At 43.5% G+C, this 10,215-nt stretch overlaps 1 pseudogene; it reads left to right on the top strand.

The window, feature by feature from the left end:
- Nucleotides 1-4,235: 4,235 nt before the first annotated feature.
- On the top strand, nt 4,236-4,354 carry LOC143998478 (5S ribosomal RNA; annotated as a pseudogene).
- Nucleotides 4,355-10,215: the final 5,861 nt, after the last annotated feature.

Here is a 10,215-nt window from a genome sequence, read left to right as displayed (position 1 = left end):
GGACGCAACAAGGCACCCCAATATTATTCAAAGTCCTAACTATACATTTTTTAGAGCCTCCATGGTAGAAGCACATGCATTATAATGAATAGGTAGAAGGGCAGGTGAGCCTGGAGGGAGCCCACTCCTCCTTAAAGGAGTGTCACAGGGGCCACTTGACATCCAGCACATAGCACTATGGCAGCAAAGGCATCACATGTAAATCAAATAAAATTCTCAGCTCAACTTGCCAGCCGGCCTGCAACCAATTGAATTAACTTGTCTAACAGATTGTGTTGAAAACAGGGGTTTCGTTTGCACACAATTGCAAATACATGTATTGTATACATGTATGCTGTGACAAGGCACCCCATTATTATCCACAGTCCTAACGCTATACATTTTTGAGAGCCTCCATAGTAGAAGCACATGCATTATAATTGATAGGCAAATGAACCTGGACAGAGCCCACTCCTTAAAGGTACAGGGGTGCACTGGACAACCCAGCAGATGGCAGAAAAAGTGTCCAGTGCGTTCCCTCAGCACTACAGTTTAGCTATCCATCTACCTTCAACCAGATCATTCCTCTGCTCACTCTACCTCCTCCACCTGTCAACCATCTTCCAGTGTAAGAATAATAGCACTATACAGTTCAGTAATGTCCAAGTCAAAGGGCTGCCTCCTCTTTCCCAGCGTAAGTCCTGCTTTACAGGGAATCACACAAAGCCACGTTGAAAACATATTTGGGTACTAGTGGAATTAATATCAAATCCTTTATTTTACTCAAGGTTACATAAATACAAGTTATTAGGTTCCCATGTGTTTTCACCCATTAATGTATCCTGAATGATAAGTCAACTTAAGTGCATTGTCATACCAGAATACATATGGTTACGAAGTGCACAAGAAAACTGTTGAGGTTTATTCAAAATGAGGGGAGACATAGCATAGGGGCAGGGCTTTTTTGAGGGGAGACGTAGCATAGGGACAGGGCTTTTTTGAATGATAGCAGTAAGCCAACTGGGTCGGATTCCTAATATCTTTTTCTTTAATCGTACATCACAGGACACAGAGTCATAGTAACTACTATGTGGGTTATAGTCCACATTCAGGTGCTGGACACTGGCACACCCTAAACAGTAAGTTGCCTCTCTATATAACCCATCCAATACTGGGAGTATCTTCGTTTTTTCGCCAGTGTCTAAGGTGTTGGTCACCAGTGAAGATGTGCTGTGCTGAGCTTTACTGTAGCAATCCTTGCTAGGGCTAGCTATACAGCCGGTTCCATCCAGAGTGTCTTTTTTGCACCAAATTGAATGGTACCTGGGTGTCGTGTCCGACGAAACAAGGTCTTTGCTTGTAAACGCTTCTCTTTTTAGAGAGCTGGACCCCAGGATCCAGTACTTTGGTATTTTAAGCCATAAAGGTTAATAGCGGGGTGCTATTATGGGTCCAGGATTTTGGGTTCCCTGAGGGCCCCCAGTTTCTGAAGGTTTATTAACGGAACCCGCCGTGAAGGGTGAAGATTGGGCCTGTTGTTTTTACCACAGAAAACCCTGCGGCGGGAAAGGTAAGTGGAGTTTTTCTAAGAGATTTTTAAATTTTCTTATGAAATGTCTACTTTAAAAAGTAGATGTTGTCATGCCTAAGTGTCACCACTGGGGGCTGTATGGAGCATGTACCTTCTCACGCTTTGCTCAGAGATCACGCTCTGTCACAGAAGCAGCAGACTTTTTACCTCCGGCCCAGCAGGCAGACCTCCAGTAAGTTTGGGGGGATTTTGCTTCCACCAGACACTCTCCCCCTCTTCACTAGGCTGAGCATTAAGGGAGAGATAAAAAAAAAATCACCAATGCTGTTTTCTTTCACCGCCCCTACATGGCGGCGGCTTCCAGGTCTCCTCCACGCCATTCCTCTTTCACACACAAGCTGATCCCGTCGGATCTGAGGCCCGCACTCGCACGGGAAAACTTTTTTTTTAAAGAGAAAGGGGGAGATGCAATGGAGAGGGGCGGAGCTTAACGCAGCGCTGGAGTCCTTCAACGCGGGAATGTGTTTAAAAAAAACTCCATTGGTGCTGCCTGCAAAAATTGTCGGAGTGACACGAGCAAAGAGGGGCATGAAAGAGGTTGGTGACGCAGGCATTTCCTATTTGACACATTTACTATTTGCATTGGGTTGAGCATTAATAGCAGTGGCTGAACTATTGCTCAAGCAGTGGATGCGATTTCTTCAGGTCGTACCTCTGCTTTGTGCATCGGGATAAGGTCAGAAGGGGGGCTTGAAACACCCCCAAAAAAGTGCTAAGTGGGTCTCCCTCAAGCTCTGGAAAACCTACTCTTCTCTACAAATGGCATCCTCCCCTGAGAGGGGGTGGCTGGTCAGAGTGAGCATTGGGGCCATGAAATGTTTGCAATTGTTTTCAATACTGCAGCCAGGGTAGGATTGAAAAAAAAAAGGGTTAGCGGCTTTAAACGCATCCTAGTTTGGGCTTAAATGTGACAGGTTCTCTTCCATTACCCAGGACCCTCAAACTGAGGAACTAGGGGCAGGAGAAGATGAATACCCTCAGGGGACCATGGTGAGGCTGATGACTCCTCTTCTGAGGTGTCAAATGTGGAAGGATCAGCTTTGACAATTTGTAAGATTGATGGTGCAATTTCTTGCTGAATAGTTTGCTCCACATTTATGTACCCTTAACTGAGTGTTTGGGTTCGCTAAAGCCGTGCATGCCTTTTCCTGTCCATTATTGCTGGAAAAAGTTTTTTTGAGTGGATCACCCAGATAAGCATTTTATTCCCTCCTAAAAAGTTTTCACACTTTATCCTATGGTGGAGAAAATTCACTAAGTATGGTATACCAGCAAATAACGCTGCTATATCCTCTGTGAATAAGAGTTTGCCTTGTCCGGCAGACAATGCTCAAATGCTTAGGGATCCAATGGATAAAAAGTTGGAATTTCTTAAAAGTTGAAGTGTCTCAGCCTGTGCTGACAGTAATTGGTTAATCATTGAGAGACCAGTTTAAACGGATGTTCAAGGTTATCCTGCTGCAGGCCCAGGATCTGGCAGCTTTATGTTTGCAATAGTTGCTATGAGAGATTCTAACCTTTAGGCCTTGCGCCCTTCATTAAGCGCCATGCAAGAAGCTCCTGTTAGTTTTCCTTTTTGCAGTGAAACAGCTAATTTGGGGATTTTTTGGATAATACATCCAAATAAATTCCTACATAATAACCTACAAGATACTGAAGCCTGCTTAGTAAACGCCCCCACTCGCTTAAATAGGGGGAATTCTTTTGCAGTTCTCAAGGATCTGGTAGGAAGAGTGTCGAGATGAATTCGGGACTTCCTCAATAGCCCCAAGATACAAACTGGAGTTCTAAGAGTTCCTGTCTCCTCATTTTCTCAGATCAAACGTTCCTAAGGATCCAGAGAAAAAAGTCTTTCTCTCAAGCATTGGACCATCTTTTGGCAAAAAGTGATCATGGTGGTCCCCACGTAAGAGCAGAGTTTGGGGTTTGGTTCAAACCTCTTTTTCACGGAAATCCAAATTGACATTCTGGATCTCAAAAATCTAAATTAAATTCCTGAATATAACCACTTTTTTTTGTTTCTCATGGGGTCAATCCAATCCGTTATCTCCATCATACAAGGAGGAGAACTGGCGTCAATCGACATCAAAGATGCATACCTCCATATGTCTATTTCCTCGCTCACTAGTAATATCTTCTTTTCAAGGTGGAAAAATCTTCATTTTCAGTGTGTAGCTCTGCTTTTCGATCTAGCTACTGCACCTTGAGTGTTTACAAAGGTTGTGGCCCCTCTTCTAGCCAGATTAAGGGCCCAAGATATAACGATTATGGTTTACCTAGACAATCTGTTCTTCATAGACCAGTTGGTAGCCCGCTTAGACCAAAGTATGGTCACCACATTCAACTACCTGGAATATCTAGGTCGGATTCTCAACCTAGAAGAAATCTTAAAACCATGAAGAAGGTTAAAATACTTGGGTCTGATCATAGATACACCCAGAAAAGGGTATTCTTACCCCAGGCAAAGATCTACGCCATAAAGGAATTGATTCAGGTGGTCAAAGCAAGATGAATTCTTCTATTCAGCTTTGCATGAGGTTGTTGGGAAAGATGGTGGCTTCATTCGAGGCCCTTATGCTAAGTTTCATTCGAGACTGCTGCAAAACAGTATCCTATTGGCTTGAAAGGGTTCAAGCTCTAGCTTCCCAATGTGTCTGACTCCAAAGACTACGGCCACATCACCCTGAAAGCGCCTGATCTCATCAGATCTTGGAGGCTAAGCAGGGTCAGACCTGGTTAGTGCCTGGATGGGAGACTGCCTGGAAATACCAGGTGCTGTAGGCTGGATGCGCCGGAGCCTCAGTTTATGGTTGATAACCAAAAATATGCAAAGGGGAAAATCCTTCCTTCAGTTCCCTGGGAAATGGTAACATATGCTAACCTTTTTTAGGGTTGGGGAGCAGTCCTGGAAGAGGCAACTGTCCAAGAGAAGTGGCTCAGATCAGAAAGAGCCTTGCCCATTAAGATTCTAGAAGTTCAGGCAGACCACTTGGTCCTGAGGGCCTGAAATGTTCAGTTTACAGAATTGTAATGCCAGGATTCAATCCGACAATACCACAGCAATGGCTTATATTAGTCACTAAGGGGCACAAGAGTTTGTATGGGCCAGAGAAAGGTGAATCATATCCTATCTTGGACAGAAAATAATGTACTTTGCCTATTGGCAGTCTTCATTCTAGGAATAAAAAAATGGCAGGCGGACTACTTGGGTCGCCAGCAGCTGTTCCCGGGAGAATGGTTCCTTCACCCAGATATCTTCCTGTCAATATGTCAAAGATGGGGGATCCCAGACGTAGATCTTTTTGTGTCCAGGTTCAACAAAGAAATTGACAACTTTGTGTCAAGAACAAAGGATCCGCTAGCGTTAGGAACAGATGCTTTGCTATTCCCATGGAATCGGTTCTCACTGATTTATGCATTCCCTTCTATTCTGCTTGCATCCACGACTTCTTCGCAGGATCAAACAGGAAGGGAAGTCGTGATACTTGTGGCCCCCAGCGGGGCCCAGGAAATCTTGGTATGCAGCGTTCGTAAAGATGGCAGTAGGGGAACCATGGACCCTACCTCCACGGCCAGACCTTCTCTTGCAAGGTTTGGTATTCCATTCTACTTTCCAAATGCAAAATTTAACGGTTTGGCTCTTGAGACCCACACTCTGAAGTAGCGTGCGCTGTCAGGTTCAGTGGTTTGTACCTTGGTTAATGCAAGGGAGTCGGCCTCCATAATTATATATCATAGAGTCTGGGAAGCATGTCTCCTGGTGTGAAACCAGGGGTTGCACCCCAGGAAATAGGTCAAAGGTGGAATCCTTGACTTTCTGCCGATGGGGTGAGAATTAAAGCTGGCCTTAAGTGCTTTCTAAGGACAGGTCTCGGCCTTATCAGTATTATTTCAATGACCACTTGCTTCGTAACTTAATTCAGGGGATAACATGGCTTAATCTCCAGTTAGGTCACCCCTGAACCATTTGGGAGTTGAATTTAGTTTTGCCGGCATTCTAAAACGGCATTTTCTTGGGCCGATACGATATCTGCTGCAAGAAGGGTATCAGAATTGCCTGCTCTTTCTTGTAAAGAGTCGTATTATTGTTTTCTCGGATAAGGTAGCATTGCGTCCTCATCCTAACTTTTTACCAAAGGTAGTATCGGGTTTTTATCTAAACCAGGATATTGTTCTACCTTCATTTTTTTTTCCCAGAACCTTGTTCTATGGAAGAAAAATTAGTACATTCTCTTGATGTGGCGAGAGCAGTCAAAGTCTACTTAAAGGCAACTGCTCAGATTCTGATGTTTTGTTCGTGTTGCCTTAAGGTCATAAAAGAGGACAGGCAACATTGAAATCTATTTCTAAATGGATTCAACAAGTAATCTTCAAGCTTCTGGTTTAAAGAGGTAGTTTCTACACTCTCAAATCAAAGCGCACTCCTCTAGGGCTGTTAGTGCTTCATGGGCAGTGCATCACCAAGCCTCCATGGCTCAAATCTGCAAGGCCGCAACTTGGTCTTCAATCCATACATTTACCAGATTCTTTCAGGTGGATGTAAAAAGACACGAGGATGTCGCCTTTGGGCGCAGTGTACTGCAGGCAGCAGTATAAGTCCTCTGATCTCATGGTGCCGTACTTTTGTTGCGTCTCCCTCCCCTCCGTTGGCATTGCTCTGGGACATCCCACATAGTAATTACTATGGCTGTGTGTCCCGTGATGTCTGATTAAAAAAAAACTAGGATTTTTATAACTGCTTACCTGTAAAATCCTTTTCTTTTGAAATACATCACAGGACACAGAGGTCCTGCCCCTCTTTCTAGTATTGAAGAATGTTATTAATACTATTATTCCTGTATAGCAGAGGTGTCTCTGGATGTGTAGAATTCCAACTTTTTAAAGTCTTTGTGTTTAAATATGTCTGTCCGCTCTCTTATGCCGCGTACACACGATCGGAATTCCGGCCAGAAAAAGACAGATGAGAGCTTTTCATCTGAAAATGCAACCGTGTGTATGCTCCATCGGAATTTAGCTATACGAATTCCCGCCAGCCAAAAATCGATAGCATGTTCTCAATTTTCCAGACAGAAAAACGTTCTAATCGGTAATTCCGATCGTTTGTATGCAATTCCGACACGCTAAAAATCACACGCTCAAATTCAACTATGAGACAGAAGCTATTGGCTATTGAACTTCCTTTTTCTAGTCGTGTCGTACGTGTTGTACGTCACCGTGTTATAAACGATCGGAATTTGGTGTGACTGTGTGTAGGCAAGACAGCTTGAGCCAAAGTCCGTCGGGAAAACCATCAGAGCTTTTTCCGACGAGAATTCCGATCGCGTGTACGTGGCGTTAGAGGGTGTGTGTAGAAGTGTGTCTGTCTTTATTCAAGGCTGCATCTCCATCAATATGTAAGGAATTAGTTTCTTAGTAGAAATTGTAGAATCCTTAGTTTGTAAAATACTTCAAAGTTGTTTAATCTTCAGAAAGATAAGCAAAAACAAGACTTGCATAATGACATCTGATAACATGGTATGAGGATGGCTTCAGAAGGAGGAAGAGATATCAGATGTTACATTCTTCAAAGTGTAGGGTTCCTTTCCTCTCTTCCTACCGCCATTCAACCTTCTTAGATTCTTATACTGTTTTATACTGTTATATCAGCATTTCCTAGAGCAACACCCATTTTTACATATATGGCTTCAGTCTATAGATAAGTTGCATAACTCCACCCATTGTCCTGACATAGTAACTCAGAATAGAAGTACCTACACAGCAAAATAACTTTTCTCTGTCATCTGGCCTGTAACCTTCGGAGACTAACACTAATTACATTATAGCATTCGTGTTTCTTATATTTATCAGAAACCTTCATCACATAAAATATTAATTAACTCAAAATCTTCTAACAAGTATGTATGTGTATTGCTTTGCTATAAAACTGAGATACTCCCGGTATGGGATGGGTTATATAGGGAGGCAACTTCCTGTTTAGGGTGTGCCAGTGTCAAGCACCAGAAGGTGGGCTATAACCCACATAGTAATTACTATGGAGCTGTGTCCCCGTGATGTACTTCAAAACAAAAGGATTTTTACAGGTAAGCTGGAATATGGTATGTACAGTGGATATAGATAAGAATCAACACCCCCCCCCTCCCCACCCTTTTTGAATCACACTTTGTTGCTTTGAAGCCTGAAATGAAGAGAGACAGTTTTTGTTTTATCCAGCTGTATTTCCTCAGTGCAACTTATGACATCCAAGTGAACGATATAATATCAACATTAATTAAAAATATTTGAAAACAGAATCACTGAGTTGAAAAAAGGATCACCCCCTTGTGTCAGTATTTTGCTAAACCATCTTTCCCTTTTAATTACATCCTTTAGTCTGTTGGGATATGTCTCTACTAACTTTGCACATCTAGACTTTGCAATATTTGCCCACTCTTCTTTGCAAAACTGCTGAAGTTCAGTTAAATTTGATGGTGACCATTTGTGGACTACAGTCTTCAAGTCATTCTACAGATTTCCAATGGGGTTTAAGTCTGGGCTCTGACTAGGCCATGAAAGGACATTCCCCCTTTTCTCCTTCAACCACTGTATGGTAATTTTTACTTTGTGCTTTGGGTCATTGTAATGTTGGAAGGTAAACCTTCTTCCCAGCAGATCTTCCTCAAGAATTTGACGGTATTTTGCCCCATCCATTTTTCTTCTATTCTTACAAGTGCTCCAGTCCCTGCTGCAGAGAAACGCCCCCATTTCTGGGTATTGCCACCTCTGTGCTTTACTGTAGGTGTGGTGTTATTTGGATGGTGAGCTGTATTGGTTTTCCGCCAGACATCGTTCTTGGCTTTGAGGCCAAATAATTAATTTTTAATCTCATCTGACCATAAAACCTTTTTCCATGTGGCCTCAGAATCTTCAAAGTGCATTTTAGCAAAGCTCAGTCGTGACTGCATGTGGTTGGTTTTGAGGAGTGGCTTTTTTCTTGCAACCCTCCAATGCAGGCCACATTTTTGGAGAATTTGTGATATTGTCACATGCACACAATGAGTACATATTGTAATAAATTTCTGCAACTGCTTCAGAATTGTTGTAGGCCTCTTGGTAGCCTGTCGGACCAGTTTCCTCCTGGCTCTTTCATCCAGTTTGGAGCAATGTCCTTATTCCCTGAGGGAGGGTCTGTGTTGTACCAAATACCTTCCACTCCTTATAATCGACTTCACTGTGCTTCTAGGCGTTTATTATTATTCAGGATTTATATAGCGCCAACAGTTTGCGCAGCGCTTTACAATATGAGGGCAGACAGTACACTTACAATACAAATAAATACAGGAGGGATTAGAGGGCCCTGCTCGTTGGAGCTTACAATCTAGAAGGGCGGGTCAAGTTGAAACAAAAGGTAATAACTGTGGGGGGGGGGGGGGGGATGAGCTGATGGAGAACATGAAAATAGTTAGGTGTGGGTGGGGTAGGCTTCTCTGAAGAGAAGTGTTTTCAGGGATCGTCTAAAAGATAATAAAGTAGGAGATAGGCGGACAGATTGGGGTAGGGCATTCCATAGGATTGGAGAGGCTTTGGAAAAGTCCTGGAGGCGATGTGGGAGCTAGAGAGCAGGAGGTCTTGAGAGGAACGAAGAGAACGAGTAGGTTGGTATTTAGAGACTAAGCTAGTGATGTAGCTGGGGGCAGAGTTGTGGATGTCTTTGTACGTAGTTGTTAGTATTTTGAATTTAATTCTTTGGCTGAGCAGAAGCCAGTGGAGGGATTGACAGAGAGGAGTAGCAGACACAGAGCGATTGGTAAAGTGGATGAGTCTGGCAGCAGCGTTCATGATAGATTGAAGAGGTGATAGACTATGTAGAGGTAAGCCAATGAGAAGGGAGTTGCAGTAGTCGAGGCTGGAGATGACCAGCGAGTGAATTAAGATCTTTGCTGTGTCATTGGTTAGAAAGGGGCATATTTTGGAGATGTTGCGGAGGTTGAGGCGGCAGGATTTGGACAGTGATTGGATGTGGTGCTTGAAGGAGATTTCAGAGTCCAGGACTACACCTAGAACCTTGGCGTGTGAGGATGGGCTTATGGTTGTGCCATAGATTTTGACAGTGAGATCAGGGGAAGGGGCATATGGGGGAGGAAAAATTATAAGTTCGGTTTTGGATAGATTGATTTTGAGGAAGTGATGTGACATCCAGACTGATATATCTGATAGTAAATTAGTGATACGTGAGGAGACAGAGGGAGTGAGCTGAGGGGTAGAGAAATAGATTTGGGTGTCGTCAGCATAGAGGTGGTATTGGAAGCCGTGGGGGGCTATCAGTTGACCCAGGGAGGAGGTATAGATTGAAAATAGGAGTGGTCCAAGAACAGAACCTTGGGGGACCCCAACAGAGAAAGGAAGAGGAGAGGAGGAAGTAGAGTTGTAAGAAACGCTAAAGGTGCGGTTGGATAAGTAGGAAGAGAACCATCGTAGAGTACGGTCACGGAGACCAAAGGTGTGGAGTTTTTTGAGAAGGAGGGGGTGGTCAACCGTATCAAAGGCAGCAGAGAGGTCCAGGAGGAGGAGTACAGAATAATGTCGATTGGTTTTGGCCGTTAGTAGATCGTTTGTTAGTTTTAGGAGAGCAGTTTCTGTGGAGTGTTGAGGACGAAATCCAGACTGAA

This window comes from Lithobates pipiens, unplaced genomic scaffold (genome assembly GCF_037356315.1).
Source record: "Lithobates pipiens isolate NorthernLeopardFrog02 unplaced genomic scaffold, aLitPip1_a1.2 Scaffold_19, whole genome shotgun sequence".
Lineage (NCBI taxonomy): Eukaryota > Metazoa > Chordata > Amphibia > Anura > Ranidae > Lithobates > Lithobates pipiens.
The sequence above is the reverse complement of the archived record's forward strand: the minus strand, read 5'-3'. Positions and strand labels throughout refer to the sequence as shown.